The following is a 7,932-nucleotide window of genomic DNA, read 5'->3' as shown; positions in this document are numbered from 1 at the left end:
TTACTTAGTTGTTATTCTTTATTTGCTCACTTACTCCTTTTTCCCCACCAAAATGAGAATATATATATGTTATGTACGTATGTGTGTGTGTGTAATGGATTTGTTCACTGACTTTTATGAATACTGCAATGGGGGCCCTCAACTCACAAGTAGGAGGGGTTATCCCCCACAGCTAGACACTTCCTCTAGCTCAACGCAGGGTCATCTACTAGAGACCTCAGCCTCGGAATCATACGTTCATTGCCATTTTTGTTATTATTTGCATTTCTTGGTTCTTATTTGTTCAGGGAGTAGATTGATTAAGTTTTATTCTAATTTCAATGATACATTGACAGATAAATACAGATGGCTAAGGCCAAGGTAAAATTCATTTCTTTTAATGTCAATGGGCTATTAAATCCAATCAAATGTAAGAGAATTTTATCCAATTTGGAACAATTTGATTCATACTGGGGAAAAATGGTTTAACTACATAATACCTCATAGGCCTGATTTTATTCTCACAAATCAATGAATCTGTTGTAAAAAAAAAATCACTCCTTACTTGTACATAGTTCTTTCCTTTTGCTTGTTTTTTCTTTCCACTCTTTTCTATAAGTGCGTACCTCAGATAAATACTTCGTGGAGATTTGTGATATATGATTATATGATATATAGGTACAATGTCTGAAATACATCTTATGGAAATGTTTGATGAACTTCAATAAAAAAAAATTACAAAGAAAAAGTCAATTTTAAGCAAGGTGGTCAGAATGGTTGTAGTGTTTCTAAACTACTCTGATTAGGGTTTTGGCAGTTGTTGAGATCGTCATCAATTTGGTGTGTCTGATTTGACCTGCATTTTTATCAATGCACCATCTATCCAGATGCATCATGCAAGAAACTGATGAGTTTCTAATCAACATATCACAGATGCCATCCTTCACTCCACAGACTCTGTCTATATGTTCACTGCCTCAATAAAGACCTTAAGATGTAGGAGCAGAATTCAGCCCATTGACTCTACTCTGCCATTCCATTATGGCTAGTGTATTATCCCTCTCATCCTCATTCTCCTGCCTTCCCCTTCACTAATCAGGAAACTATCAGCCTCCACTTTAAATGTACCCAATGACTTGGCCTCCACAGCCATCTATATCAATGCATTCTGCAGATTCACCATACTCTGGCTAAAGAAATTTTTCCTCATCTCTGTACAAAAGGGATAAGGTTATGTCCTTTGGTCCTAGATTATCCCATTAATAGCCACTCTTATCTAGGCCTTTCATTATTCAGTAGGTTTCAGTGAGATCTCTTCTTCTCTCCCCCCCCCCCCCCCCGCCCACTTTATTTTTCTAAACTAGCGAGTAAATGCCCAGAGCCATAAAACTCTACTCATACATTAGAGCTTTCATTCCTGGAAACATTCCCAACCTTCTCTGGATCCTCTCTAATGCCAGTACATCTTTTAGATAAGGAGCCTAAAACTGCTCACAATAATAAATGTGGTCTGATCATTGCCTTATAAAGCGTCAGCATTATATCATTGTTTTTATATTCTATTCCTTTCAATGAATACTAACATAACACGGCCATAGTGGGGTGTGTCAGGAATGGACAGGAGGAGGAGTATAGGAAACTGATACAGGACTTTGTGATATGGTGCAACTCAAACTACCTGCGTCTCAATATCACCAAGACCAAGGAGATGGTGGTGGACTTTAGGAGATCTAGGCCTCATATGGAGCCAGTGATCATTAATGGAGAATGTGTGGAGCAGGTTAAGACCTACAAGTATCTGGGAGTACAGTTAGACGAGAAGCTTGACTGGACTGCCAACACAGATGCCTTGTGCAGGAAGGCACAGAGTCGAATGTACTTCCTAAGAAGGTTGGCGTCATTCAATGTCTGTAGTGAGATGCTGAAGATGTTCTATAGGTCAGTTGTGGAGAGCGCCCGCTTCTTTGTGGTGGCGTGTTGGGGAGGAAGCATTAAGAAGAGGGACGCCTCACGTCTTAATAAGCTGGTAAGGAAGGCGGGCTCTGTCGTGGGCAAAGTACTGGAGAGTTTAACATCGGTAGCTGAGCGAAGGGCGCTGAGTAGGCTACGGTCAATTATGGATAACTCTGAACATCCTCTACATAGCACCATCCAGAGACAGAGAAGCAGTTTCAGTGACAGGTTACTATCGATGCAATGCTCCTCAGACAGGATGAAGAGGTCAATACTCCCCAATGCCATTAGGCTTTACAATTCTACCGCCAGGACTTAAGAACTTTTTAAAAGCTATTATTAATGCTTTTTGAGATGGTGATTTAGATGCATATCATACTTTTTTTTTTACTGAGTTAAGTATTGTATGTAATTAGTTTTGCTACAACAAGTGTATGGGACATTGGAAAAAAGTTGAATTTCCCCATGGGGATGAATAAAGTATCTATCTATCTATCTATCTAACATAGTGTTTGCCTTCCTTATCACAAACTCGACCTGCAGGGAATCCTTCACGAGGACTCCCAAGTCCCTCTGATTTTTATATGTTCTCCTCGTCCACATGTTTATTCCTTCAGCTTCCACTTTCCTACACCATATTCTATCTGCCATCATCCGCAAACTTGGTTACAAAGCCATCAATTCCTTCATCCAAATCATTGACATATAATGTTAAAAGAAGCAGTCCTAACAGTGATCCCTGTGTCATACCACTAGTCACAGCACCAGAAAAGGCCCCTTTATTTCCACTCCTGTCAGTCAATCATCTATCTTCTGTCTTTTCTGTAAAACCATGAGCTCTTACCTTGTTAGAGGCCTTCTGAAAATCCAAATAAATAGCATCTACTGACTCTTATTTGTCTATCCATCTTATTATTTCCACAAATAACTCCCAACAGATTTGTCAGGCAAGATTTCCGCTTTAAAAACAATGCTGGTTTTGGCCTATTTTATCATGTATTTCCAAGTACTCCGAAACCTCATCCTTAATAATAGACTCCAACATTTTTCCAATCCCTGAAGTCAGGCTAATTGGCCTATAATTTCCCTTCTTCTGCCTCCACCCCCCCCCCCCCCCTTACAGTGGAGTGACATTTGCAATTTTCCAGTCTTCAGGAACCATTCGAGAATCTAGTGACTCATGATCAATACTAATGCCTCCACAATCCCTTTAGCTCCCTCTTTCAGAACCCTGGGGTGTAGTCCATCTGGTCCAAATGACTTACCTTCAGATTTCTCAGTTTCCCAAATAAATTATCCTTGGTAAAATCGACAACGTTCACTTCTGCCTCCTGGCACTCTGGCATTTCTGGCTTTTTGCTATTTTCTTCCACAGAGAAGTCGGACGCAAAGTACTTGTTCAGTTTGCTTGCATTTCCTTGTTCCCCCATTACTAACATCCCATTGTTATTTTCCAGCGGTTTGACACCCACTCTCCTCTTTTACTCATATTTCTGAAAACTTTTTGTGCCCTCTTTTATATTATTAGATAGCTTACCGTCATATTTAATCCTTTCGCTCTTGATGGCTTTTTACTTGCTGTCTGTTGTATTTTAAAAGCTTCCAAATCCTCTCATTTTTGCCTTATAATATGCCCTTGCTGTTGCTTTTATGCTGACTTTGATCTCACTTGTATGCCACGAATGCCTCAACATCCCTTTAGAATATTCCTTCATCTTTGGGATGTATCTTCCCTACGCCTTCTGAATTTTCCCCCTAAACACCAGCCGTTGCTGTTCTGCTATCATCGGTACTAGTGTCGCCTTCCAGTCAACTTTAGCCTGCTCCTCTCCGATACCTCTGTAATTCCAGTTACTCTATTGTAAGACTGATACATTCGATTTTAACTTCTCAAACTGCAGCGTGAATTCTATCATATTATGATCACTGCCTCCTTCACCTCGAGATCCCCAATCAAATCTGGGTAATTACGTAATACCCAATCCAGAATTGCTGTTCCCCTGCTAGGCTAGTAAAGCTACGTAATCGATACCTCTCTTTGACTCCAGCAAAAAAACATTTCCCAATCTACCTGCATAATGAAGACCCCCCCCCCCCATGATTATGGTAACATTGCCCTTTTTACATGCCTTTTCTATTTCCTGTTGTAAACTAGATTCTGGCTACAGTTTGGAGGCCTGTATATAATCCCATCAGGGTTTTTCTTTACACTTGCAGTTTCTAAAACTTCTGATCCTATGTCACCACTTTCCAAGGATTTGATTTCATTTTTTTAACCTACAGAGTGCCTCCACCCTCTTTTACCCGTCCTTTCAATAAAATGTATGTTCCTGGATCTTATGCTTCTAGCTGTGATCTTTCAGCCACGATTCAGTGATGCCCATATCATACCTGTTAATCTCTAATCGTGCTACAAGATCATCTATTTTATTCTGAATGCTGTGTGCGTCCATATGTACTGTAACACCAACAGCCCTGTATTCATCGCCCTTTTTGATTTGGCCTCTTGTCACACTTCAACTCGTCCCACTGACTGCAACCTGTTCTTCACCGTCTCAGTACACTCTGCATCCAGTGGTGTACCGATTGGTCCATCCTTAGCCCTATCACTCCAGTTCTCAATCCCTGCCAAATTAGTTCAAACCCTAGCACCTCGAGTAAATCTGTTTGCAAGAATATTGGTCTCACCCCCCCACCCCCAATATTGGTCTCACCCCCCCCAATTCCCCACTCAGGTTCAAGTGTAACTCATCCTTTTTGTACAGGTCATCCAATCCCCAGAAGAGATCCCAATGATCCTAGAAATCTGAAACCCTGCTCCCTGCACTAATTCTTCAGCCACACATTCATCTGCCAAATCAACCTGCGCTTACCCTCGCAGACAAGTGGCATTCGCTTTAGAAAAGTTACTTGTTTCCTTTTTATTGCTGTCCTATTTCGCCCTTTTTAAAAAAATACAAAGAGTTGAATGTGTATGAACACAGCAAAGTAAGACGAAGTGGGAATTTTCCGCTGTCTAAACCGCCAACGTTGGCCTTGGGAGGGAGGGCGGGCGCCTGCGTGCTTCTTCGACGTGATTCGCGAACGCGCAGCGGGGTTTGCCATGCGCGCACTCAGGCGAGCGGCGGGGCCCCGCGTGTTACTCGGGAGGCGCGCTCGAGTGGTGCCTCTGCTGAAACTCAGGGACTTTGTTCCAGTCGCAAGAGCGATCGAGGATCGGATAAGAGCGGTCCCAGGTAAGGAGCGCACCGCGGTGGAATCGGTCGATTAACGCCGCGGGTGGACTGTAGTTTCCCGGGTCTGGACAATGTGTGAGTGTGAGCAGCCCAGCTAGGCCCAATCCCTGTGCTGTATGGGTCCAGCATTCGTATGCTTCTACTACACTTTACACTATTACTTTGTTTAAAATATATGCTGGTTTTACTCGTTGAATAGAAACCCGGCATCCATCTGCGTCCATGCCGGTAAGGTAATCTTGTTCTGTTAGTTTCCGATTCTTCTAATTGCAAAAAAAAAGTAAATTGAACCTCATCAATATAACAAGTTTTTCTGTAGCGAAATGTCTGCTAAATTTCTTATTTTTTTTAAAGAACTATGTAACTGTACTATAATTTGTTAGGCTTTGCTTTTGTTGAAGTATCGAGACTCAAATTCTGTAGGGTTTTGATATCCATGTTTTATCATCGATTTTGATCTTTAACTTTCAGCTTCATACTTGCACGTACCATGGTTTGATATCTCTCTGTACAGTTCAGATTTTGCTTTTATTTTGTGATGCCTGTTCCTTTCTTGTAGTTTACAGTTTTATTAAATAGAGCATAGTTCTGATTATTTATCTGAACTAATACTCTGATCAGAATTCATTGTTCTGCCCCATTTTTCTGAAGCTGATATTAATGATCAGATACAAGAGAAAATCTGCAGATGCTGGAAATCCGAGCGAAAACACACACACACACACACACACACACACACACACACACACACACACACACACACACACACACACACACACACACACACACTCACTCACTCACTCACTCACTCACTCACTCACTCACTCACTCACTCACTCATTACTGGAGGAACTCAGCAGGTTAGACAACATCAAAAGGTTTCTACTCTTTTTCCATAGATGCTGTCTGGCCAGCTGAGTTCCTCCAGCATTTTGGGTGCATTAATGATTAGAACCCTGCATAGTTAACAATGGAATAATATATCAACAATTTTGAAATAGTTAAAAGTACCAGGTGTTATTATTTGTTATAAATTTCTGCATTTTAGTCTTTCCAAATGACATCACTAATCAGTTTCTAAATAATATTTTGTGGAGTGAACCAAAACCACATCAGTTAGTGAGATGTACATCTAAAGCTTTTAATTTTTTTTAAAAACTCTGCTTTGTTTTGCCATCTTAAAATGCTTTTGTTTAAAAAATAATTGAAATATTTATGTTCTGTACAGGATGGCCTGTTTGTCTGGAGTAATGTTGTTTCATTTGGTGGTATACATATGTACGATTGATTGACAATAAACTGAACTTGAACTTGAAAAGTTTTACCAAACTTGTTCAACTCCTTGTTGGTTAGATCTAACAAAACTCTTTTATATTTAAATGATATTGATGCTTTCAGCTTTGATAATAGAGATAATTTTGTCTCCACATCTTTCTGTATATCCATCATTAACCATTGGTATATTGGTTTATTATTGCTGCATGGGAAAACTTGCTTGCTGTTCATTCATACAGACCAATTCATAACAACGCTGCATTGAGGTAGTACAAGATAAGACAGCAGAGTGTAGAATAAAGTATTACCGTTATCGAGAAGATTCAGTGCAAGTAGACTGAAAGATTCAAGGTCACAACAAGGTAGATTGTGAGATCAAGAATCCATCTTATTGTACCAGGGAATTGTTTTGTAGCCTTGTTACAACATATATGTTGCACTAATAAAAATTTGTTATGGTCAAAGGGGACATGTCAAATGTTCGAGGAAGTAAAGCTGCTGGAAAGCTTACTTGGCCACGGAGTCAACTTGGTTGGACCAGGGTTGGTTATTGGTGATATTCACTCCCAGGATCTTGATTCTGTCAACCCTCCTGACTTCAGTGCATTCACTGTGAACAGGAACAGGAGCCCCTCCCCCGTCCTGAAGTCAATGACCATCTCTTTCATTTTGCTGAGATTGATTGTTGTCATAGCACCATGTCACTAGGCACTCTATTGCATTCCAGTATTCTGCTCATGGCTATTTAAAATATGGCCCACTACAGTGGTATCATCTGCAAACCTGTAGATCAGGGGTCCCCATCCTTTTTTATGCCATGGACCAGTACCATTAAACAAGGGGTCTGGATTTTAGGTTGGGAACCTCTGCTGGAATTAAAAGCAGAATCTGGCCATGCAGTCATGCGTGTATAGGGAACAATAGGGGGGCAGAAGAAGGAGCTGTGTGGTGCACCAGTGTTGAAGATAATCATGGTGGATGTGTTGCTGCCTATCCTTACTGATTGGTGTCTGCTGGTCAGGAAGTCAAAGAAGGGCGCAAAGAGGGGTGTTGAGTCCTAGCTCCAGCAATGTGGAGATGAGCTTGCTTAGAATTATATTGTTGATGGTGGAGCTAAAGTCAATAAACAGTAGTCTAGCATAGGTGCCTTAACAATTCTGATGCTTCAGAGATGAGCATAGGGTCAGGGAGACAGCTTCTGCTGCAGTCATGTTTCAACGGTAAGGGAATTGCATTGGGTCGAGGTTGTCTGGGAGGCTGGAGTTAATGCACACCATGACCAGCCTCTGAAACACTTCAAGATCATGGATGTCAGAACCACTGAGAGGTACTTATTAAGGCGTGTTATCTTGTTTTTCTTAGCTAACAGGATAATAATGGTCTTATTAAAGCAGGTGGGAACCTCAGACTGAAGCAAGGAAGGGCTAAAAAATGCGTGCAAATACCTCAGCTTCTTGATTTTCACAAGATCGAAAAACAATACCAGGGA

General features: G+C 40.9%; 1 protein-coding gene across 2 annotated transcripts in view; it reads left to right on the top strand.

Moving 5' to 3' along the window:
- Nucleotides 1–5,018: 5,018 nt before the first annotated feature.
- scap (SREBF chaperone) overlaps nt 5,019–7,932 on the top strand; it is a 123,478-nt gene continuing 120,564 nt past the window's right edge. For both annotated transcript variants that reach the window (XM_073048855.1, XM_073048863.1), the window contains exon 1: nt 5,019–5,168. The gene's annotated coding sequence lies outside the window, so the exon portion shown is untranslated. The remainder of the gene's footprint in view (nt 5,169–7,932) is intronic.

This window comes from Hemitrygon akajei, chromosome 1 (assembly GCF_048418815.1).
Source record: "Hemitrygon akajei chromosome 1, sHemAka1.3, whole genome shotgun sequence".
Lineage (NCBI taxonomy): Eukaryota > Metazoa > Chordata > Chondrichthyes > Myliobatiformes > Dasyatidae > Hemitrygon > Hemitrygon akajei.
Note: the sequence above shows the minus strand (reverse complement) of the source record. Positions and strands in the feature narration are given on the sequence as shown.